This window comes from Staurois parvus, unplaced genomic scaffold (genome assembly GCF_062004578.1).
Source record: "Staurois parvus isolate SC_StPar_1 unplaced genomic scaffold, SC_StPar_1.0 ptg000138l, whole genome shotgun sequence".
NCBI lineage: Eukaryota > Metazoa > Chordata > Amphibia > Anura > Ranidae > Staurois > Staurois parvus.
Genome location: NW_028317934.1, coordinates 255,632 through 282,078, shown reverse-complemented (window position 1 = coordinate 282,078; position 26,447 = coordinate 255,632). Strand labels below are relative to the sequence as shown.

At 45.0% G+C, this 26,447-nt stretch overlaps 1 long non-coding RNA gene across 1 annotated transcript in view; it reads left to right on the top strand.

The window, feature by feature from the left end:
• LOC149465250 (uncharacterized) overlaps window positions 1-25,334 on the top strand; it is a 55,289-nt gene extending 29,955 nt beyond the window's left edge. The window contains exon 3 of the long non-coding RNA XR_016312225.1: window positions 25,226-25,334. This is a non-coding gene — a long non-coding RNA (uncharacterized LOC149465250). The remainder of the gene's footprint in view (window positions 1-25,225) is intronic.
• Window positions 25,335-26,447: the final 1,113 nt, after the last annotated feature.

The following is a 26,447-nucleotide window of genomic DNA, read 5'->3' as shown; positions in this document are numbered from 1 at the left end:
AGAGCACTTATTTCTTGGCTGTCTTTATTTCTGCACACTGGGAATATGGAAGTCGGATATGAAGCACTATAAAAATGGACTTTTGTTTCTAATTCTATAGAAATATTCACATTGTCATTTATAGTAGATGCTAGTGCCCCGCCCAGTACCAATGGCAGAGCCTGGGGACTCCTCCCAGCACTCCCCCCGGGTTACTCGGCGGTGAGTCTCGGTGCTGTTTGTGTGTAGCTCCGATGTGTAGTGTCGCAGCGCCTTGGTTGGACTATGCGGACTTCTCCTTCCCATTCAAGGCAGCCGGAGCGCCTTGTGAGCTGCGAGCTCAATACACAGCCAGTGCCTTGTAGACGGGTGTTCTAGGTCGCGGAGCCGGCTAAATGATCGTGTTTTGTTCATGTCGGAGCGACGGCCTTCCGGGGTATGACATCTAGAGGAGGGCTAGAAAAGACACGGGAGTGACGCCATCGAGTGTGGACAAAGTGACGGTCGGTGAAGCCCCCCCTGCTGGATTCCCGAGGCCACGGCGTCCAGATCCAGTCTAATCTATGGGAGCTGATTGGACTGTGTATTGTAAAGCCTCCATGAGAAGAGAACTGGAGCAGCCTGCCTTCCCTGTTTCCTGGCCCCATGTGTGAACCCCTATTGGGAGGATATATAATACCCACAAAGCGTATTTGACTCTTAATCACTGAGAGTCCACTATATTTGGTGAGTGCAGTATATGTTGGTTAACATGGATGGTGCCAATACACTGAAGTTTCTGCATATGGCACTTATTCATTTATTTTTTAGAGCACATTGGATTTAAGATTTTTTCATTCTTTGGATTGGGACTTTTATTTTGCACTTTTATTTGGACATTATTTCATATATTATTTACTATTTTTTTTATTTTTCTGTTCAATACGTTTTTGTTTTATTTTATTTATTTATATTTTTTTTTGAGCTGTGTTTTTTATTTTCTTTAAAAATTGACTTTTGTTTATAATTATATAGAAATATTCACATTGTCATTTATTTTGCACATAATGTATATAGGTATCAGGCATTTGTGATACAGATTCAATTATTTGTGAATATATAATATATTGCACTTAGTTTGTGTATATAACTGATTTTTGGCACTGTTACTGTAATTATAAGGGATTTAGGGAGTGAGGTATTTTTTGTTTGTAGGATTTATATAGTGCCAACAGTTTACTCAGCGCTTACAAGCTAACAGATCTTATCTATCTATCTATCTATCTATCTATCTATCTATCTATCTATCTATCTATCTATCTATCTATCTATGTGATGGGTGTGACCAACAAAAATTCTGGAAAACCATCTGCACATTGCTATATAACCCCTTCTAGCAAACTTTCCATATAAACAGGGATTTTTCGTTCACATACATTTCAATGCATGTTTAAGCCAGCCAACTACGTCAAAGTAATCCCTCTCTGGCCAGTTCCTACCTTATTCTCTATCTATCTATCTATCTATCTATCTATCTATCTATCTATCTATCTATATCTTTTTTTTATATATCTTTATCTATCTATCTATCTATCTATCTATCTATCTATCTATCTATCTATCTATCCTATGTTATCTAACTGTTTACCTTAAGTGTCTTTATCTTTTTTATCTATCTATTCATATATATATATCCATTCAGTCGTATCCGACCCTTGGCGATTGCATGGACTGTCACTCTTAAATGACTTTTTCCATGAAATTCTCTTAGCAATTATTTTACAGGATAGGTTGCCAGGTCTTTCCCCAACCCTTACCATGCATGAGATCCCACATGGCCAGAGATGAAACTAGGACAATTTAGACTGGAGCCTACCAGCATGTCTTTGGAGGGTGGGAGGAAACCGGAGTACCCGGAGGAAACCCACGCGAACACAGGGAGAACATGCAAACTCCATATATATCTATATATCTGTCGTTATTATACGAATCAGTGGTTCCTTCTGAACCATACCAAAGCATGTGCTCTCAACATGAGTAGGATACCTTACCCAGGGGAGGACACAGCGTGAGGAAAGTTCTGCCGATAACTGGCAATTGTCACAGAGCAGATCGACACTGAAGATCAGTGTCCTGATGATAAGCACCCTGCAGTGCCATTCAGCAGTGCCACTCATCAGTGCCGCCCAGCAGCGCCGACAGTCTGTGTTGCCCATCTGTGCCTATCATTGCTGCATATCAGTGCAGCATCATCAGTGCCTCCTCATCAATGCCCAGCAGTGCCGCCTCATCAGTGCCACCTCATCGGTGCAGCCTGTCAGTGACCATCAGTGCTGCCTATCCGTGCCACTTCATCAGTGCTCCCCAAGCATTGTATTTTAGGAAACGGTACATTTGTAAAGTTACCCAACAAGAGAGCAGTGTTATTGATGGTTTGACATCCTTCCTTAAACTGTGCAGCTTGGCTGCAGCCACTGTCTTCCTCTCAGAAATCTCTATAGGAACCTTCTGTCTGAGGAAATCTTGACGTCAGTAAATCTTCTTCTGTGTTCAGCTACAAGAGGAGTTTTGCCGCTGACTCTTGGTAGAGGTGGTCTAGGCACCAGCATTTTGTCGGCACACTTTTGCCACCTTGGATTCGTTTTGTCTTCAGAAACTGTGCCTTTTGTTGTGAGGCTTGGAAGTTTGGGTACAGTTGATGTTGTCCTGCAGCATCTTTGGGGAGCTTTCTGTACCCCGGATGGCTTCTGTACCATTTCCTGTTTTGCCTCTTTGTAGTTTGCGAAGGCTTTTTGCACAGTATCCACTGGTCTCAGCTTTGTGTCCTCCGCGGCTTTTAACTCTCTAGCGCGTAGCTGTGGAGTAGATTGCTCTCTTTTCCCTAACAGTCTTGGCATACATTTAGCACTTTGTCCTGGCTGAGCTGCTCCAGATTGTGAACCATCAGGAGTTGTATGCGTTGTAGAAATATTCTTCTGCTCAGGGGCTGGTCTGGAGAGCTCTGGAGGACGCTGTGGTGTGGGTGTTGTTTGTTTATCGCCTATTCGTTTTTTAAGGTATTCAGGAGTACCTGAATGTGTCACAATTTGCGGCTGCCGAGTCTTCTTCTTCTTTGTCACTATGATCTCTGGTTCTGGTATTGTCTCTTCTCCATATTTCTCTTTTATGAATTTCTTTAAGGACTGTAGATCTTCATCATTTAGCATGCAGGCGTAAATGTCTAATTCGTCGAGGACCGGCCCTCCAAAAGGATTGCATGGTTCACCGAGTGGGGTTAAAAGTCCCATATTTAGACGACGTTGCCGTGTCTCCCACCAGCTGCGGTAGTGGTCCTCTTTTTTGAATTCCTCTGTGTCCGGAACTCCAACATATTGACGCGAATTGCGGTGTAACACATACGTGGGCTGATGGGGGGGTTCGCGGACAGATGGGAAACGGTCCTTGAGAAACTGGAGAATGTCGTTTGCTCTGTCTGTTTTCCTCTTCTCTTTCTTTTGCAGGTACGTTTCCACCAATTTGAGGTCCTTTCTGATTAAAGCTTCCTGCCTGGCTTTCTCTAATCTGAGCCTCTCATTTCTTTTTTCTACGCTTTCCATCTTAATTAGTGGCATTTGAGTGAAAGTTGGATGATTTGATCTCTCTAATTTCATCTTTTCTTTCCTTTCCAATGCTCTTTTTGCCGTTCTCAGTGGCATTTTGATGAAAGCTTGATAAGAAACAGTAAATGAAAACGCAAGCTTACACACTCAATTGAAGGCAGAAAACTTGCAATAAAATATACGAGTAAACGTATAAAAAACCGTCGTGAACAGACCCACAAGGAACAGAGATGTTCACTGCAGTCAAGCAGCTCACACTCAGCTCTGCTCCACCTGCCAGTTCTATTTTTAGAATGCTGCTCCACTGTGATCACATGACACATTGACCTTATATGGTCATGACCTTATATGGAGTTGTATAGCTCTAAGCTGGTCACATGATCAGGTTAGAGACAACTGTATAATAAATGAAAATCCATAGGACCCGTTTTAGGATTTAATAAATAAAAAAAAGGAAATAAGTATGCTGCCATTTCTGACTGCCCATTGTGGAAATGCAATTCTCCTTATTTGTTTATGACCTTTTTTTGTGTTCTTCTCTTTTTTATTATTCTCTTTTTATTTATTTTTTTGAGGAAAAAAAAATATCACATCTTTAATCATCATGTTGCAAACAATAATAGAAGATATAAAATCCATAGGACCAGTTTTAGGATTAAAAAGAAAGACAAAAAACTTGACACAAAATGAATAAGAACGCTGCCATTGCTGACTGCTCCTTGTGAAATGCAATTCTCCTCGTTGTCATTGTGTTCCATTGGCTTCACTATTTTGTGGGTGGGGCCAAGGCAGGAGAGGTACCCCCTCCCCCATGGGTGTAGTGTGGGGGTGGGGTCACTGCTGGGATGGGAGCCTCTCCTAGCTCTGTTTCTTCCCCTGACATCTACAGTATGCTACAGGATTGGTTTGTCCCCCAAGTGCTTCCACTTTGATTGGCTTCCCCTGCGTCAGTTGGTAGATGGGCGGGGTCTGTGAGCAGCGGGGATGTACAGACTTCTGTCACCATGGAGCTAATATCTGAGCTCTCCTGCAGTTCTTCTGCCTGTCTATTGATGGCGCTCGTTACCAGGTACCCGTCTTGCCAGTCAGGGTGCAGATAGCTGAGAAATGACATGTAAGGATGAGATGGAGACTGGTCATGGCGTGTCTGTTGATCTGCTTAGAATAATACAGGCTCAATGTGGGAGCACACAGAAGACATCTAGGATGGATGTCCACTGAGGTGCATTTAGTAAATATTCAGCTTTTTGAATGACGTGTCACTTTAATATAGCTGAAAAAATCAAAATACAGCACATGGTACTGCCCTAACAAAACGCACACCAGCACGCATGCCTTTTAGCGTGCAGACTGGTGTAAACGATTCCCAATTCTGTTCCTGTGGCTGATGGAATATAGGAAGAAGGTGTATTCTCATATTTTTTTAGTACAATGCAATCTGATTGTACAATCTCCTTTAGATGTACTAACAACGATGCAATATAAAGGCCTGTGCAATTAGATAGACATTGATTGGATTGTATAGTATTGTATATTGTCATATGACGTAGTTTTGGTAAATGGGATTGTACGATCAGATTGTAGTGTGTATGGCCACCCTTTAGTAAAACACAGGTCTAGATGGACTTATCACAGTGGGTTGTAATGGTAATTACAGGCTTGTTTACCATACGGGGAGCAAATTTAGAATGGTTACCATAGCAACCAGGGGTCTGGTTACTAAGGGCAGTTCCAGTACTGACCGGTGTCTATAAGTCAGCCTGGCTGCATTTCTTAGTTATTTATTGGCCGTATTTACCAATACATTTATTTTGTTACAGAATCCAGTGTACTTGTATCTATTTGGGACCAGTCCAGGCAGGGGAAATAGGGAGATTCACGGACAGTCCAGGCAGGGGGAATAGGGATATTCAGGGACAGTCCAGGCAGGGGGAATAGGGAAATTAACCAGAAAAAGTTTTGAAGAAAAAACATTTTTTTTGAAAAAAACAATATTTTCTCATTTTGGTCATAAAAAATATCTAAAAAAACTAAAATTTCGTCATAAGTTTAAGCCAAAATGTATTCTGCTACATGTTTTTGGTTAAAAAAATCCCAATAAGTGTATATTGATTGCTTTTTGTGAAAGTTATAGCGTCTACAAACTATGGTATAGATAATGGAATTTACACAGCTTTTACTTTCTGACTGCTCATCGCATTTCTTGAGGTGCTAAAATACCAGGATAGTACAAACACCCTCAAATGACCCCTTTTCGGAAATTAGACACCCTAAGCTATCTGCTGAGAGGCATATTGAGTCCATGGAAGATTTATTTTTTTTCCACAAGTTTCTGCAAAATGACAAAAAAGTTGTCATTTAAATGATTTATTTCTCGCACAAGTCATGGGTATATGTGGAATTACACCCCAAAATACACTCTGCTACTTCTACTGAGTATTTCAGGGCCTCCGAAACTGTGATAGGTAGTCTGGAAGTGTAATGAGGAAATAAACCCCTTTAAAAGCCTGAAGGTGCTTATTGGATTTTGGGGTCCTGTACTTGGCTAGATTGCCAAAAAGTCTCTCACATGTGGTACCCCCATACTCGGGAGAAGTAGCAAAATGTATTTTGGGGAGTAATTCCACATATAACCATGGCATGTGTGAGCAGTAAATCATTTAAGTGACAATTTTGTGTAAAAAAAAAAAAAAATTATTTTTGTCATTTTCCAAAAACTTGTGGTAAAAAAATAAATTCTTCTATTGATTCAACATTCCTCTCAGCAAATAGTTTGGGGTGACTACTTTCCAAAAAGGGGTCATTTTGTGGGGTGGGGGCGTTTTATGCCCAGCATTAGAAGTTTATGCCACACATCATTCACTCTTCTAACCACCTGAAGACCAAGCCGTTTTGTTCACATGAAAAAAATCAGTATTTTTTGCTAGGAAATTAATTTAAACCCCCAAACATTATATATTTTTTTAAAGCAGACACCCTAGTGAATAAAATGGTGGGTACTACAATTTTTTATGGCACATAGCGCAGCGATTTTTCATAAGAAATTAAAAAAAAAAAATACACTTTTTTTACTTTTAATGCACAAAAACACAATATATTGGCCAATTGTTTGGTAAAATATAAAAGATAATGGTATGCCGAGTAAATAGATACCAAACATGACATGCTTTAAAACTGCGCATGCCCCGTTCAATGGCGCCAAACTGCAAACATTTTTAATATCCATAGGCAGCGCTTTAAAAGCCACCATTTTAGATTTACAGAGGAGGTCCAGTGTTAGAATTACTGCCCTTGATCTGACCTTCACGGCAATACCTCACATGCATGGTGCAACCGCTGTTTACATAACGGCACAGAGTCAAGGTCAGGTGTGCGCGCATGGGAGGGGCAATTTTTTTTTTTTTTGTTATTTTGGTTTTTTTTAATTATTTTTACATTGTACCTTTCATTTTTTTTTTTTTATCACTTTTAATGCTATAAGAGGGAATGGAAATAACCCCTATAACTTCAATGGGCATTGTCATATTCTTTTTTGAGAAATCTGGGGTCTATCAGACTCTAGATATCTCCTCTGCCCTTACATTATCTAATCAAACCAAAATCGGTGTGATCAGATGCTTTCCCAATTTACAAATGGCGCTGTTTATACCCTGCGAAACTGAAGTGATGAAATGCTTGTAGCTTCCGAATTCTTAGACTATAGAGATGATTGGCACCATTCTGGTCTCCAATCAGCTCTATGGTCAGCTGGCAGAAACACCGGCTGCATTCTCAGGTTCCCGATGGCACGGGACTGCCCGAGAAGGTGGTGGAAGGCAGCGGGGGAGGGGGGACATTATCTCTTACTGTTTGTCAAAGCAATCTTGCAGCTAATTATCCACTAGGATTGCTTTTACATGAAAGCCGATCACCGGCTGAAAAAAACGATACCAGGATGATGCCTGCAGCTGTAGGCATCATCCTGGTATAACCATTCAAATCCAGTGATGTACCAGTACATCGCTGGTCCTTGTTGGTTATATATGCTATGTTCTTTATTTTTCTGTATGCAGCCAGTGGACTGAATGAAAAAATTAGAAGAAATCTCTGCCAGAAAAAGTGTGTGGTATGCCCACCATTAGAATATACCGCCCTGCATCCACCCACTTCTAATGGTGGGCACACATTAGGTCACACTTTGCCACAAATGCCAGTTCCAAGATTGAATAAATGTCTAAATAGTGGCACGCTTGAATAAAAATTGTCCACGTATAAGTGGTACCCCATATGGAGAAATGATGACACCAAGTCCCAAACTATCTTGCCACTGCTCCCCATGTAGTCTGGGCATCCGGGGGGCTCCACGTGACTATCTTTTCCCTCGTAAATCCGAAACTTATAAGTATAGCCTGTTGTCCTCAACGCAGGACTCCTCAACGCAGATGTTTTGCTGGGGAGTATAGACATCTGCAAATTTTTGGTTAAGGTGATTTTGGAGGGGCTGAATTTTTTGGAGCCGGTCAAATTCAGGGTTACCCCGAGGATGACAGAGTGTATTGTCGCTGAAATGCATAAAACACATTATACTCTCATATCTATGCCTGGCCATGGCAGCAGAGAACACGGGCATATGATGAATCGGGTCTGCGGACCAATACAACCGCAATTCATTTCTTTTAGTAATGCCCGTGTTGAGGGTTAGGCCCAAAAATAATGTAAATTTGAAAACCGTAATGAGTTTCCATGCGAATGGTCTGGCAAGGTTTGAATTTGGGTTGGCGGCGATAAATTGTTGTGCATATAAACTGCTTTGATCCACAATCAACGCATACAGATATTCCGTGAAAAACAGCTCCAAAAATCAAAAAGGTATGTGAAAGACCAGGATGTACTAGACCGCTGGTACTCGCCAGTTCACCAAAAGGTAGAGCGGCACTAGTACTGGCACTCTGCTGCATATGAGAGTCATCAAAATTTACCGGCAAGTGCTAACAGAGATCAGGCCTGATTTTGCGAACACTGCGGTTTTGGTACAATGTATCAAGTGACAGTGACCTACTGACACTGCACTTGCTGGGGGAGAAGGGGGGGTAAGCGTAGGGGCTAAACGCAGGTGTTGGCAGGTACCGTGGTTGATCCCGCTAACGCTGCGTTTTTGGGGATGCAATACTAATGTGAACGCTGGTATAGTGCTGACCTGATCAATGATATTGACCCGTTCAGACACTATACTAGCAATGGAGGTTTATTGTACATGAGCGTGCTCCTGGCAATCAAGGGGTTAAATGTGATGACTGGTGTACTGACGGGCAATCTGACGCTATCTGGGAGGGGTGTGAAAACCACAGGAGCGCGAATCACATATATAAATATATATATATATGTGATTTTGCGTACCCATGCCGCCCTGTAGCAGTATTTCTGCTGTAGGATGGTCAGGAAGCGGTTACAGAAGAGGTTTGTGTTACGGTGCTGCGTTACTTTAACTGACAATTGCACGGTCATGCAACACTGCACCCAAATTAAATTTACATCCTTTTTTCCCACAAATTGAGCTTTCTTTTGGTGGTATTTGATCGCCTGTGTGTTTTTAATTTTTTTGCGCTATAAAAAAAAGGCTGACAATTTTGAGAAAAAATACAATATTTTGGACTTTTTGCTATAAAACATGTCCAGTAAAAAAAATTTAAAAATCAAATTTTGTCACAAATTTCATCCAAAATGCATTCTGCGACATGTCTCTGCTAAAAAAAATCCCAATACGTGTAAATGAATTGGTTTACATGAAATGATAGCGTTTACAAATGGCAGGAAAGATAGTGGGATTTTTTTTTTATACTAATAATGGCGGCAATCAGCGACATATGGTGGCGATCAGCGACTTATGGCGGCGATCAGCAACTTATGGCAGGACTGCGGGACTGCGGCGGACATTTTGACACTGGGGGGGAACTGACTTGGGGTCACTGACATCCCCAGTGACACCAATACAGTGATCAGTGCAAAAAAAAACCACTGACACTGTACTAATGGCACTGGGGAGGAAGGGATTAACATTTTTAGTGTTAACTGTGTGAGGGGAGTGTTTTACTAGGGGGCGGGGGTGTGTGCTGGACGGGGACAGGCTGATCGGGAGAGAGAAACTCTTCTCTCCCTCTTCAGCTTGTCAGGAGCTGACAGGCAACTGACAGATAGCAGGGCTGTGTGTAAACAATGCAGGCCTGCTCTCTGTCAGCGATCGCTGCTAATCACGGGGAAACGGCCGGTAATGACCGGCCGTGACCCGGCGACGGAGACCCGCTGCTGACACCCGTGGGACAGGTAGGGCGGGCGCGCGCCTCGCTCGCGACCCCTACCTGTTTTGCAAAACCACGTTTTAAAACGTGGTTTTGCACAGCCGTGCCGCCCTGCAAACGTACTAATGCAGTAGCTGGGGCTGAAGAAGTTAAGTTAATTTTCGGTTAACGAATGAAAATCCATTGAAAATAATGCCTCGGTTTACGAATTTTTTTCGCAATACAAACGGATTACTTGGTTTTCAATGCATTTACAAATTTTTTTATAATCATGTCCCTGTTCAGTACTATGTCTTTAAAGTGCACTTTATAAAGAGTTTTGAACAGATAAGACTTTTTTCCACTTCTTTCTGACCTCCGGAACGGATGAATTGGTTTTCAATGTATTCCTATGGGAAACCGCGTTTCGCATTACGAATTTTTCGCAATATGAAAAGTTCCGCAGAACTAATTACATTCAGAAACCGAGGTACCTCTGTATACGCTTTCAGTGGTATACTTAACACACCAAAGGGAAACAAATAGGAGAAGTTCTTATAGAGGTGCTTGCAAGTACCAGCAACAGTCTCCTTAACCCCATCATTACAGCAGAACCCTGGGCCATTCTGCCCTAACCCTCTTGTATTGAACTGTATTGTTGCTGTATTGTCTCCCGTTATATTGTAAAGCGCTGAGCAAACTGTTGGCGCTATATAAATCCTGTATAATAATAATTCTGACAATAAAACATTGGAACTTTGTAATAGTGCTAACACATGGTTATCCATTATGGCCTGTAGGGTGGCCCATCATAATGATAGGTCTATAGCAGGGGTGGCCAACTGTGGCCCTCCAGCTGTTGTAGAACTACAAGTCCCATGAGGCATTGCAAAACTGACAGTTACAAGCATGACTCCCAAAGGCATGATCGTGATGGGGTTCAGGTAAGTACAAGGGGGGGGGGGGAGGTAACCAGGTACCCAGGTAATCCGGTACCAGCAGTCGTATGGCCAATGGGAAGTGAGCAGGGAGGAGCAAACTACAGGCCTAGTTAACCCCCCGCCTACCGGGCACTTATACCCCCTTGTTGCCCAGGACCATTTTCAGCTTTCAGCTCTGTTGCACTTTGAATGACACTTGCGCGGTCATGCAACACTTTACCCAGATGACATTTGTAGCATTGTTTTCACAGAGAGCTTTCTTTTGGTGGTACTGATGATGCTGCACTGATAGGTAGCAATGATGCTGCACTGATAGGCAGCAATGATGGGCACTGATAGGCAGCAACTAAGCGATTGTCAGGCTTTGATCGCTCAGTTCTCAGTCTTAGAGCCGGCGTGGGGACAGATGCAGCATCCACCTGGTGGAGGGGCCTTTCTTGGGGAAGAAACATAGAAGAGTGACGGCAGGAGAAGATCAAGTGGTCCATGGAGTCTGCTCCAGCGGGTGATCGCAGGAAAGGGACCTTCTAGGACTGACACATGGAGCACAGAGAGGTGGATCCCCCCTCCCCCCCCAGATGGTTCTATTCTTCATCCTCCCCTCATCCTGGTATAAGAGACAAGCAAGATATCCCCCCAGGTGGGACTCGAACCCACAATCCCTGGCTGAGGAGGCCAGTGCCTGATCCATTAGGCCACCGGGGCTTTGTTATCTAGCTTTATCTCCACCCCCCCCCCCTCCCTCCGTCTATCTATATTATTTATTTATTTCAGGTACTTATATAGCACCGTCAGTTTACGCAGCACTTTACACATATATATTGTACCTTCACATCAGTCCCCGCCCCCGAGGAGCCTACAATCTAAGGTCCCTATTCATACATACACATATTAGGGCCAATTTAGACAGGAGCCAATTAACCTACCAGCATGTCTTTGGAGTGTGGGAGGAAACCGGAGTACCCGGAGGAAACCCACGCAGGCACAGGGAGAACATGCAAACTCCAGGCAGGTGGTGCCATGGCTGGGATTTGAACCAACGACCCAAGTACTGCCAGGCGGAAGTGCCAACCATTTAGCCGCTGTGCTGCCCCTATATCCATCTAGTATCTATCTATCTATCTATTATCTATCTATCTATTATCTATCTATCTATCTATCTATCTATCTATCTATCTATCATGTATCTATCTATCTATCTATCTATCTATTATCTGTCTATCTATCTATCTATCTATCTATCTATCTATCTATCTATCTATTATCTGTCTATCTATCTATCTATCTATCTATATATCTATCTATCTATCATCTATCTATCTATCTATCTATCTATTATCTATCTATCTATCTATCTATCTATCTATCTATCTATCTATTATCTATCTATCTATCTATCTATCTATCTATCTATCTATCTATCTATCTATTATCTATCTATCTATCTATCATCTATCTATCTATCTATCTATCTATCTATCTATCTATTATCTATCTATCTATCTATCTATCTATCTATCTATCTTTTGTTTGTATTTTTTTTTATATCACTCTATATGTCTTTTGCTATTTTTTATATTTATCTATTGTGTATAGTACAATCCTGGACCCTGAGCTCTGTGTATAGAGCGATCCTGGACCCTGAGCTCTGTGTATAGTGCGATCCTGGACCCTGAGCTCTGGGTATTGTGCGATCCTGAACCCTGAGCTCTGTGTACAGTACAATCCTTGACCCTGAGCTCTGTGTATAGTACAATCCTGGACCCTGAGCTCTGTGTATTGTGCAGTCCTGGATCCTAAGCTCTGTGTATTGTGCAGTCCTGGATCCTAAGCTCTGTGTATTGTGCAGTCCTGGACCCTAAGCTCTGTGTATAGTACAATCCTGGACCCTGAGCTCTGTGTATTGTGCAGTCCTGGACCCTGAGCTCTGTGGAAGACATGATGCCTTTTTTAGACCCCTAAATCTTCCGATGATCCAGAGGAAGGCAAACCCCCCCCCTTGGTCAGATGGTCTCCAAAGGGGGAAAAAAAATCCTTCCTGACCCCCTAAGGCGATTGGTTGTCCCTGAATCATCAGTCTGGGGTGCCCAATTCATGTCCCTGTACAGTGCTCAGAAGGTAGAGGCGGGGCCACAACATCCTGGGGGCCCCATCCTGAAAGTCGGACACTTAAGGTAGCAGTGAAAGTGTCGGTGCTTACACCCAGTCCATGTATGTGTCACAGACGGGTCTATGAATGTGTCCATGTCTGCACTGGGGAAGGAGCGCCACACCGGACAGTCCTCCCCCAGCGCCCTCCCTGCCTGGCCGCTGCACCCATCACACTGACAGGCGCTTGGCCGAGGATTTGTATAGTAGGAGTGTGCGGAGCCTGATGGGGGAGGGGAGAGACTAGTTCTCCATCAGGTCCGCTACACTTTTCATTGACAGCACAGGCAGTGGGCGGGTCCATAGCTGCTCTTCAATCCTGCGGCTTTCAGATCCGCCCACTGCTGGGCACCGTCAGTCACAAGTGAAGCGGACCTGATTGGGCACTAGTTTTTCCGCTCCTCATCAGGCTCCGCCCACCCAGTGCAAGTCATTCCCCAAATATGGGCAGTGGCCAATGACATCCCTGTATCCTCCCCTCATTGTGTACATGAAGCTGTCGTCCGGGGAATCTCCTGGCTGATGGCTCAGGCTGGCCATCCATTCCTAGAGAAGTGCGGGTTTATAGAAAATCATCCTCCTTACCTAGATGTCTGCAGCATGGATCCCAGCTGCATCTGTCCCTGACCGGCTCTACCCCGAGAACTGAGCGATCAAACACCGCCCATCACATGACCGCCCATCACATGACCACCCATCGCTCAGTTCTCGGTCCTCAGTGAGCAGAGAGAAGTGACTGTCAGTCTCTGGCTCTCTTCTCTATCCCTCCAGGACTCACCGGAGCTCCGGGCTGTGAAGGGGGCGGGGACGGCTGGCTCAAGATCACAGCAACACACTGAGAGGCCGAGTCAGCTGACGGTCAGTCATGTGGGTGGATCCCAACAGTACGGTCGGGATCCCTGCAGAGCCAGAACTGACTCTGTGATGTCAGATGACAGCTTAAACGTAAGCTCCTAACCATAACCCCAACCCCAACCCTTTACCCCCCACCCCTAACCCTTATCCCCTAACCCAAATCCCCCCACCCTAACCCTAATCCCCCCACCCCTCTTACCCCCTCCCTAAATCTAACCCCAACCCTGTCACCTGACATCACAGAGCCATTCCTGGCTCAACAAAGATCCTGACAATATTGTAGGGATCCACCTAGATCCCTGACCGGCTCGCTGGTTCACGCTTCTCTGAGCATGGTGCCGTGATTCTGAGCCAGCCGCTACCACCCACTCCACAGTCCGGCTCTCCAGTGAGCTCTGGGGGGGCAGAGCAGCGAGCGGTCACTGACTGTCATCCCTCTTCTGCTCTCTGAAGACCGAGAACCGAGTGATCAGTGGTCATGTGATCGCTCAGTTCTCGGGTCTTGGAGCCAGCGGTGGACAGCTGCAGCCATGTAGGTTGGGATGGATGTCTGTTATTTTCATTCCCACACTTCTCCTTGAAGAATATGTCACGGCCATACTTGAAGTGGCGGTAGTAAGAACTTCCTGAATTTGCGGCACGTGTCGGTAATGTTAGTGACACCGGAGCAAATGCTTGCCTGAATTAGGCGTAGGTAGCTCTTAAAGGGGACTCCCGCCAGAAAAGTGGTGTTAGAGCCGTTCTGAATTCCCCTGAACATACACAATAAGTACAGGAGGAAATGGAGAGGAAGAAGGAAAGGGTCTTCCTTCTGGTGTCATACTAACGCCACCGAGACCTGCGTAGAATCTGTTGGCCCTCTGGCGGTGCTGGAGATGGGGCCATTGGCTGCTGCTGGAAACACTCGCTCATGTAGGAGAATTCGCTGATATGCTGGTCTTCCGTCTCCGAATACTCCTTGGACATGAATTCTGTCATTTCTATTTTTCTATCTTCCGGTTGCTCAGGTCCCATTATCAGGGGTGAGGGTGATTTTCCTTCCGTCAACTCTGCCCAGTTGATGTCCTTGAAAAATGAATGGCGTCTTAGACCCTTTACAAGGAGCGTTCTCTTATCCTGATCCTTACATAAGAGCTGCAATGAAGAAGGGAATAGAATTAGAAACATTGAATAACTAGAATGCCGTTTACTATTAGATTCTGACAGTGACATATTTCATCTTCCTTACTTGTCCCTTTAAACTTGCTCCCCAACCCAAGAGAGCCTGGGAAGGAAGGAAGAGAAGGTAAAACCCTGCGAATACTTACTCTTTCCATGAAGTCCCGCGGGGAGGACCCAATTCTCTTGGGGTATCGAGGATTCTTGTTGATTACATCGAACGCATACTGTTTCCGAGTCTTTTGGCGTCTGAAGAAGGGATGTCTGTGGAACGTCATCTCATAGACTATCACTCCCAGGGAGAAATAGTCTATGGTGGTGAAGTATGGCACATTTTGCAAGACCTGTAGAAACAAAAGAGGAGATAGAAGGATTAGGACCTTGTCAGGCCAGGCAGAGGACAGAGGAGACTCCATGCTAACATATGTGACGTATGGAGCCTCCAGGAGTCCTAACATAGTACTCAAAATACATCAAACTGAGGCGGAGCTTGTGAGCATTGGAGGTGGGGCTTAAAGTGTATGTATAGTCAAATCTTTTCTTAGTGTTGGATCCAGTAATTTAGGGTTCGGAATCCTGGCAGATTATTCATTGCTGTCTTTGTACCATTGGACAAATTTCCCTTCACTTCCTGTCCTAGAGGAAGTCAGACGGGACAACTTTCTCTTTATTTCTTTTTCGGTGAAAATGATCACCGGTACAAATAGAGGATGAATCTCCCCAATGGGGACACCAATATAAACCTGAGAGAGGGTCTAACCCTTCCTCGCTCTATCCAAAACTAAAAAGCAGGTTGCCTTGAGGTACACTTTAATTGTGCATGTTAAAGGAGACAGACAGAGGTGTACGGAGCCCAATAGCTCAATGTTCACAAGCGCTCACCATGGTAAAGAGAAGGCGTAGAGCAGGTGAGGCGTTCCTGAAGCTTTTATCCCATTTGTATGTGTGGATCGGGCAGACAGATCCATCCATCTACACCCGGCCTCAATGTCCTCTACAAAGAGGCTCTAACACTGCTACAACTCTCAGAACTTCCCACCTTTTGTTGGATATAGTTCTGACCTGGGGACCCGGTGACAGCAACCGGGGCCCCAGTGGGGGAATTCTCCATCTAATGAAAGGGGAGCCCCCTTTATGTCTTCTCTATATCCCATAATAAACATTACAATGGCATCTAATATCAGGATGTCATGAAACTTACCTCTGGAGCCATGTACAACATTGTACCCGAACGTCCTCTGATCCTATTCGACTCGGTGACACCGACCATGGCCAATCCGAAATCGGCAATTCTGATGTGTCCGGCGCCGTCCACAAGAATATTTTCAGGTTTGAGATCTCTGTGAAGAAAAGAAGAGAACAGTTAGCTCTGCATATCCCACATTATATTAAAGAGAGAAAAGATACAAATATACATCTATACAAAGAAGAATGAACATTGATGGGTGGGCATCGGCTTCTTTTTTTTATCTGACTACAGGAAGATCTCTGTTCCGGGGTTCCCAGCTCCGCCCACCTGCGATATTCATTATGAGGAGCTCTCACTCCTCTTGCTGGATTTTGTATAAATCCTACATGAAGCAGAATATGGCATGAGCAGGGAGACTTCTGCAGCAGATGGAATGAGACTTTACAGGAGAGAACACAACGGGGAACTCTGGTGGAAAGTCTTCCTGATATCAGAAGCCAAAGAGAGATTCCACCCAGAACTACAAGGACTCATTAAAGCAGAATTGGGGGAATAAAAGAAAATACTTGTAGTGGTCTCCCCCCCTCCACACTGCAAGGGTTACATTCTGGTTTATGCCCGGGAACCAGGAAAAGGACATTGACCTAATCTCCCGCTCCCTCAGTGCACCGAGGACACCGAGGGACCGCCCCCAAATGGGAATATCGGGGAGAAGAGGGGAGCGGGGAAGGTCAGTAAAAGTCCTTGTTATTGGTCCCCTAGACATAAATATTTAACCCTTGCAGTGCAGTGGTAGCCCTAGTGGAAGGGAGGATTTTCCTTTTTCCTGAGGTTCAGCTTTAAATATCCCATTATTATTCAGCGGATCCAATACTCACCTGTGCACGATTCGGTGAAAATGCAGGTACTGCAGGCCACATAATATTTCAGCAGTGACGAATCTGATGGAGAAAGAAAATATGAATTAGTATTCAAAATCATCACAAACCAATAAAAGCTAAATGTACATCGGGGTATGGATGGAGGGGTATGGATGGAGAGGTATGGATGGAGGGGTATGGATGGTGAGGTATGCATGGATGGAGGGGTATGGATGGTGAGGTATGCATGGAGGGGTATGGATGGATGGAGGGGTGTGGATGGAGAGGTATGGATGGATGTGTATGGATGGAGAGGTATGGATGGAGGGGTATGGATGGAGGGGTATGGATGGAGAGGTATGGATGGAGGGGTATGGATGGAAAGGTATGGGTGGCTGTGTATGGATGGAGAGGTATGGATGGAGAGGTATGGGTGGATGTGTATGGATGGAGAGGTATGGATGGAGAGGTATGGATGGAGGGTTACGGATAGAAGGTTATGGAGTGTTATATATAGAGGGTTATCAATGGAGGGGTATGGATGGAGAGGTATATGTGGAGGGGTATGGGTAGAGTGGTATGAGTGGAGGGGTACATGTAGAGGGGTATGGATAGAAGGGTATGTATGGAGAGGTATGGATTGAGGGGTATTGGTAGAGGGGGATGGATGGATAGGTAGGGATAGAGGGATATGGGTAGAGGGGTACATGTAGAGGAGTACATGTAGAGGGGTATGGATAGAGGAGTACATGTAGAGGGGTATGGGTAGAGGAGTACATGTAGAGGGGTATGGGTAGAGGAGTACATGTAGAGGGGTATGGGTAGGGGAGTACATGTAGAGGGGTATATGTAGAGGTGTATGGGTAGAGGAGTACATGTAGTGGGGTATGGATTAAGGGGTATGAATGGCCTGACTACGTGATTGCCTATGCTCAGTGGTCAGTCACCCCAACTGTAGTGTGTCCCTATCATTGACTTACCTTATGGTTTTTTCATTCAGAGCGTTGTTTTCCATCAATCCGAAGAGCTCCCCTCCGCTCAGGAATTCCATGACAAATACCAGATGAGTCTGTGTGAAAAGAAGAGGTAGAGGTTACATTAGACATAGAAGATTTCACGTTGTGGATTAATATACAGAAACACGCACACGAGTTTGGAAAACCAAACAGAGTAAATACGTAGGCCGCCATGGCTGGACTATCCTGATCACAGTACTAGGTTTGTATGGCTGTTAGGGTGATCCAGTCACTTTAGTAGTTTGGTCACCATCCTAGAAGTCTCGTGTAGATCAGGAGGTCTGACTTCTGTCCTAGCTGTAGGCTCCTTCTGGATCCATGACTCAGAGTTCTGAGTCCAGAAGCAGCCAGGCAACTAGTGATTTCGGAAGAAGGTCAGCAATGGCAACCTCTGTAAAGAAAACCCCTACTCTGTACAGTTGTCCTAACCAACCTCCAGCTTTGTAGGAGGCGCTCTAGAGTTCTGCTCTTACCTATACTGCTCACCCGACTACAGCCAGAGCCCTCTGTTGTGGGACACAAGTGGAGCTCCCTTCTGCCTCTCACCTTTCAACACTCATTGGCTGAAGGACTAATTGATAGGTCCGAAGACCATCATCGGTGGAAGAGGGAGGCCTTGTGTCAGTTCTGACTTCCGATATGAGTATTTTTGGGTCTGGATCAGTGTTGGGGCGCAGTACAGGAAAGAGAGGAAGAAATTGGAAGATGGAAAGACTTACCTTTGTCTGGAAGGATCCAAATAGGTGCATGATGAACGGGAGCCTGCCACAGACTTGCATTACGGTGGACTCTATACACGCCAATTCATACTGACCTTTCAGTTTGCTTTTTTTGACCAGCTTCACTGCCAGCTTCCGCTGAATGGCGGAATGGGAGGCTAACAACACCTTCCCGTAGGACCCCTGTCCAAGGATCTTATGGAAGGTGAATGTTTCCATCGATAGTGTACATGTCTGGTCATAGCGATCGGAACTGCTTGAAAATGATTTGTTAAATATTTCAGCGCCGCATGCGATTTGTGAGTGTGAAGCGCTACATATCAAGCTGTGCAATGGTCTGGAAGCAGAAGGACCACTCAATACTGCGCTGTGGAATGATCCTGATGAAGATGGATTCTTCAGTATGGCGCTATGGAATGATCCGGGTGAAGATGGACCCTTCAGTATGGCGCTGTGGAATGATCCGGGCGAAGATGGACCATTCCATAGTGCTGTGTAGAATAATCTGGATGAAGATGGACCATTCCATAGTGCTGTGTAGAATAATCTGGATGAAGACGGACCATTCCATAGTGCTGTGTAGAATAATATGGATGAAGATGGACCATTCCATAGTGCTGTGTAGAATAATATGGATGAAGATGGACCATTCCATGGTGTGCTGCGGTCTGAAGCCAGTGGGTGGAGCCTCCTCGATGTTCCATTGCTGGGTCCTGGGGTTAGATAGATCTTGCTGATAAATGGAACCCCTTTGGTCGTCGTTCCATCGTTGGCGGATTGGATCTTATATTCATCTGGAGAGAGAAAAACAAACAGTTATTCCTATTCCTCTGTCTACACATCATGTATAGATAGTCCACAGAATCTGCGGACATTTCATTCCTTTCTACATATGTAAGTGAATGTCATCCGTGTTGTGGAAATGATCTTGTGTCACCCGGCCCCCTTTATGGGAATTCTATACATGGACAATGTGGGGGTTCTGGGCCCCGGGAGTCCATTCTCCCATTATCCTAAGAATCATTCCAATGTCCTGTATTGGTTTTATCTCAGCAGTTGTACAACAAGGGGGCTTCCTGAACTCTGCGAATGATCTATAGACAGAAGTATACGTAGTGCACTCACTAGAATGACATCATTGAAGAATACACCCCACATTACTCCCTATGTACCCCAACCGTCTACTATAGGGGGTGACAGTACAGAGCCGTGTATATACAGAGATCCCCCCACATTACTCCCTGTGTACCCCAACCGTCTACTATAGGGGGTGACAGTACAGAGCCGTGTATATACAGAGATCCCCCCACATTACTCCCTGTGTATCCCAACCTTCTACTATAGGGGGTGACAGTACAGAGCTGTGTATATACAGAGATCCCCCCACATTACAGCCTGTGTACCCCAACCTTCTACTATCGGGGGTGACAGTACAGAGCTGTGTATATACAGAGATCCCCCACATTACACCCTGTGTACCCCAACCTTCTACTATAGGGGGTGACAGTACAGTGCCGTGTATGTACAGAGATCCCCCCACATTACACCCTGTGTACCCCAACCTTCTACTATCGGGGGTGACAGTACAGTGCTGTGCATATACAGAGATCCCCCCACATTACTCCCTGTGTACCCCAACCTTCTACTATTGGGGGTGACAGTACAGAGCTGTGTATATACAGAGATCCCCCCACATTATAGCCTGTGTACCCCAACCTTCTACTATCGGGGGTGACAGTACAGAGCTGTGTATATACAGAGATCCCCCACATTACACCCTGTGTACCCCAACCTTCTACTATAGGGGGTGATAGCACAGTACCATGTATATACAGAGATCCCCCCACATTACTCCCTGTGTAACCCAACCGTCTACTATATGGGGTGACAGTATAGAGCCGTGTATATACAAAGACAGGGGTCCGAACACTTCCCTACTCTATGAAGTTACCCCTCTAGGTGTATATAGCTGTGACCCCTGTAGGTGTATATAGCTGTGACCCCCTTAGGTGTATATAGTAGTGACCCCTCTTGGTGTATATAGCAGTGACCCCCCTAGGTGTATATATCAGTGACCCCCCTAGGTGTATATATCAGTGACCCCTCCAGGTGTATATAGCAGTGACCCCCCTAGGTGTATATAGCAGTGACCCCCCCTAATTATATATCAGTGACCCCCCTAGGTGTATATATCAGTGACCCCCCTAGGTGTATATATCAGTGACCCCCCTAGGTGTATATATCAGTGACCCCTCTAGGTGTATATATCAGTGACCCCCCTAGGTGTATATATCAGTGACCCCCCTAGGTGTATATAGTAGTGACCCCAGTGTATATAGTATATATGTGGGTGACATACATTACATTTCCCTGCAGTGTTTGCATTATATCTCTCTATTAGAATACTTACCATCAGCGTCTCTCCTGGTTTTCGGTCGACAAATTGGACAAAAGGGCCAAATCCTGTGTGCAGCTGCTCTAACCCCCCGCCTAATTGCCCTACGCACACCCCTTTTAGGGGCAATAACATGGGGCTGTGCGGTTTGTTGGCAGCCCTCTGCCGATGGTCCCGCCCTCTCCTGTGTTGGACCCTCTTGGTTGGTGTTCAGAGGGTCAACTTTCTTGTCTTTCTTGAATAGTCGTCTAATTGCCCCAGCCACACCCCTTTTAGGGGCGGTAACATGGGGCTGTGCAACTGGTTGGCAGTCCTCTACCAAGGGTCCCGCCCTCTCCAGTGTTGGACCCTCTTGGTTGTTGTTCAGAGGGTCAATTTTCATGTCTTTCTTGAATATCCGTCTAATTGCCCCAGCCACACCCCTTTTGGGGGCGGTAACATGGGGCTGTGCGGCTTGCTGGTGATCCTTCATTGGGAATTCGTCTCTCTCCTGTGTTGATTGTGCTGGAATTCTGCTCAGAAAATGATCTCTGATTAGCTTGTTGAAGTTGAACATCGTACGACGAGCGATTCTGAAGAGAAAGTACAATTGCTTCCTCTCTCTTCAAAGGTCAGTCACAATCTGAGGCTCCCTCACCGTGTGATGTCACAGTGAGCATGTGACCTGTGATGTCACAGCCTCTGCTCTGTTGCCATGACAACCGGAATATGCAAATGAGGCTAGTCTACTTTCAAACTGAGCATGTGACCTGTGATGTCACAGTGAGCATGAGGTCACATGACCAAGCCTGTGCTCTGTTGCCATGACAACCAGAATATGCAAATTAGGCCACTTTCAAATCTGTTTGCAGCAATTTTTTTTTTTTTTTAAATTTGAATTCCTTTGCTGCTTCTGAGAAAATAACTGACATTTTTTTTTTTTTAAATTTGAATTTCTTGGCTGCTGCTGATGTGGGGGGTGGGGGAGGGTAGTGCGAACACCCCCAAAATGAAGGTGTGACCCCCGGGGTGATGTCTCATTTTTTAAAAATCAAGAACCAGGCTGGTATTGAGGGGATAAAAAATACAGGAAAGTGTCCTTAGACTTGTTAGACGTCCAGTGAAGCCGAGTGCAAGTTCCCTGGAGGAATAGAGTGCACTGCGCTGAAACTGCATTATGTGCAATGGCTGGATGTCCTGTATATTCCCCGAACACCAGGAAATCCTGCAAAACAATCCCATCATTTCTGGGGGTCAGGGGACTCTTCCACCCCCCTCCCCCACCACTGTGATTGCTTCTTCCCCACTGCGGCCTAATGGATTTAATGAATGGATGAAACCATCTACTAGGGGGGGGGGACAGCGCTGTGTATATACAGAGATCCCCCCACATTACTCCCTGTGTACCCCAACCGTCTACTATAGGGGGTGACAGTACAGTGCTGTGTATATACAGAGATCCCCCCACATTACTCCCTGTGTACCCCAACCGTCTACTATAGGGGGTGACAGTACAGTGCTGTGTACATACAGAGATCCCCCCACATTACTCCCTGTGTACCCCAACCGTCTACTATAGGGGGTGACAGCACAGTGCTGTGTACATACAGAGATCCCCCCACATTACACCCTGTGTACCCCAACCGTCTACTATAGGGGGTGATAGCACAGAGCCTTAAATCCAGCCCATCCTGTTACACTCCGCAATAAATTAGTGTTTAATGTTTTCCCTGCTTTGGTTCCTTGATGAGCCCTGATCAGACATAGGGAGGAACAGGTTTAATTGACAGCAGCACAGAGATAAGACAATATAAGTATCTGAGCATAAAATCTATTTTCCACTCTCTCCCTGCGAAGGATTATAAATGATATACACAATCGGCATGAATTCCATTAATTACTCTGTAACTACATAAATGATGAGAGAAATTTTTGCTCATAACAACAAGACTTCAAGTTTCAAATGAAACCAAGAGTGCAAGGAGCAATGGCTCTACATATTCTCCAATTACATTTTCCATCCACACAACGGATCTTACAAATGTGACATATGTTGTAGTTATGGCCTAAGTTTAGTTTTTTTTTAAATCAGCACAAGGGATGGCACTTACATACTGTCTCTTGGGCTGGTGGCTGCTTTCTTAGTAGAAATCCTCCCTCATATTTTCCCCCACAACATCAGAAGCTATTAATTTGTCAACCCTACCGCCACTCATAGAACACTTCATTGATGGAAGCTATAATACAGCTTTGATGAATAGAGGAGGGGGGCAGGAAGGGCAGGCATTGCTTGCATTCTTGATGAGTGCCTACAACAGGTCCAGTTTCTTTATTAACACCCTGCAACACCAAAATATTACCGTTGCTGGGGTGTCAGGGTGAGCAGAGGACAGGAGACTTCAACTTAGAGAGCAGCAACCAGCAAAAGGGACACTTCTCATATGACTGTAGGAACTGTTCCTTGTGATGATAAAAAGTTCCTTGGCTTTACAGTGTATCTAAACCCAAAAACAAATATGTTATTATTGCTGGTTGCCAGTTCTTAGATGTGGTGGCCACTTTTGTTTTTTCATGAGCCTTTTTATTACTTTATTATCCCCGGGGATCCTTCTATTCACACACTTCCCGTCTTGTCATGACAATGCTCACTAAGTGTACTCTATCTATGAAGGAGTACTGTTGTCACCCTGGGACAGGACTGCAAACACCCCCTCCTTTTCTCCATAACATAGTGGTGAGGTGTTTTGTAGTCCATGGTAGATGGGAATAATGGTAACTGATAACAGTCAGCAGAGGCATTGAGCACAGGAGTAATCAACTCTCAAGATGTTTGGTAAGAATAACAGGTAGGTATGTGCACTTAAAGTGACACTAAAGTTCTTTCTTCTAAAATAACAATGTGAGGGAAGCGTAGGCAGGACAGAACACACACGGAAGATGATAAACACACAAAGTTTTATTGAAATCTGGGAGACACTCAATCAGGGTAGGAAGGTAGCATCTGGGTACCCAAAAAAGGGGAAGAGAGGGGCGGAGCCCAAAACAATTGTAATCCGGCCCACGATAGGGCAATTCAGGCAGCGATGGCCCGAGCAAGTATTAATCCAGGCAGACAAGGTATGAGTGTTCGATGGGGCCGCCCGGACAGAGAAATGGGGGTGGGGTCACTGCTGGGATGGGAGCCTCTCCTAGCTCTGTTTCTTCCCCTGACATCTACAGTATGCTACAGGATTGGTTTGTCCTCCAAGTGCTTCCACTTTGATTGGCTTCCCCTGCGTCAGTTGGTAGATGGGCGGGGTCTGTGAGCAGCGGGGATGTACAGACTTCTGTCACCATGGAGCTAATATCTGAGCTCTCCTGCAGTTCTTCTGCCTGTCTATTGATGGCGCTCGTTACCAGGTACCCGTCTTGCCAGTCAGGGTGCAGACAGCTGAGAAATGACATGTAAGGATGAGATGGAGACTGGTCATGGCGTGTCTGTTGATCTGCTTAGAATAATACAGGCTCAATGTGGGAGCACACAGAAGACATCTAGGATCGATGTCCACTGAGGTGCATTCAGTAAATATTCAGCTTTTTGAATGACGTGTCACTTTAATATAGCTGAAAAAATCAAAATACAGCACATGGTACTGCCCTAACGAAACGCACACCAGCACGCATGCCTTTTAGCGTGCAGACTGGTGTAAACGATTCCCAATTCTGTTCCTGTGGCTGATGGAATATAGGAAGAAGGTGTATTCTCATATTTTTTTAGTACAATGCAATCTGATTGTACAATCTCCTTTAGATGTACTAACAAGGATGCAATATAAAGGCCTGTGCAATTAGATAGACATTGATTGGATTGTATAGTATTGTATATTCTCCTCATATGACATAGTTTTGTGTAAATGGGATTGTACGATCAGATTGTAGTGTGTATGGCCACCCTTTAGTAAAACACAGGTCTAGATGGACTTATCACAGTGGGTTGTAATGGTAATTACAGGCTTGTTTACCATACGGGGAGCAAATGTAGAATGGTTACCATAGCAACCAGAGGTCTGGTTACTAAGGGCAGTTCCAGTACTGACCGGTGTCTATAAGTCAGCCTGGCTGCATTTCTTAGTTATTTATTGGCCGTATTTACCAATACATTTATTTTGTTACAGAATCCAGTGTCCTTGTATCTATATGGCTTGGCGATCCACCCTCAAATCGCTTTTCAGAGGTGTTTAATAGGTAGCGAGGAGGCGATGTGATGCCAGCAAGGGAGTGGAGGTGAGTTTTGTTCCCCTTTAAATATAAGTTTTTGGGTGGACTTGCCGTTTATTAACCCCTTGCCCTCCACCCTATAGCAGAACTACTGCAGCAGGGCTGCGCAGAATCACGTATATATACATTTCTGGTAGGGGCGCACGCACGTCGCCCTGCCCATGCCGCTATTGGCGGCTAAGGATGTCAGTCATCGGGTCCCGGCCAGCACTCAGCGACTGATCGTCGGGGAAAGCTGACAGGGGAGAGACCTGAGTATAAACAACACAGGTCTCTCTCCTGTCAGCATGGACTGCTGTTTTGTATCTCTCTGCACAGCGTGTCTCCATAGTAACACACAACACAGTGCACACAGCATAACACACACAGCACACAGTTAACCCTTTGATCGCCCCAGATGTTAACCCCTTCCTGCCCAGTGTCATTAGTACAGTGTCAGTGCTTTTTCTTAGCACTGATCCCTGTATTAGGCCTCTTTCACACGGGAGGTTGTTCTGCCGCTTGTAAAAGCATGTTTTTTTATTGTGCATTTCCAACATTCCTGGCACAGAGGTCACTTGTGTTTGTACATTGTGTTTCTCTGCGATGCCATGCGTTTACGTGCGCTTATATGCGGCTGCTCTTAGCTGCAGTAGTAAATTCTTGCCTTTTTTATAGCAACTGTTTACTTGTTTTTTCTTTGTACTGCAATGGACTGTGTTTATGTACAGATAGCTGCGGTACATCGCTCCTGGACACTGTCAACTTTATTTTTCCTAAACACATCACACCGTATGTTATGAAAACGTTGCTAAACCCAGTGTGTGAACAGACCCATAGGGATGCATTGTCTGCATTTAGCTGAGGTAAATAAGTTTCTCCAACTGCAGCTAAAAGCTGAAGTCTAACCGCCCATGTGAGAGGGGCCTTAGTGTCAATAGGGAAGTCAGTGGCAGTTAGTCAGTTCCCCACCAGTGTCAGAATGCCCGCCGCAGTCCCGCTATAAGTGGCTGATCAATGCCATTACTAGTATAAAAAAAAATCAAAATTCCAGTATATATACCAATTAATTTACACGTATCGGGATTTGTTTTAGCAAAGACATGTAGCAGAATACATTTTGGCCTACATTTATGAAGA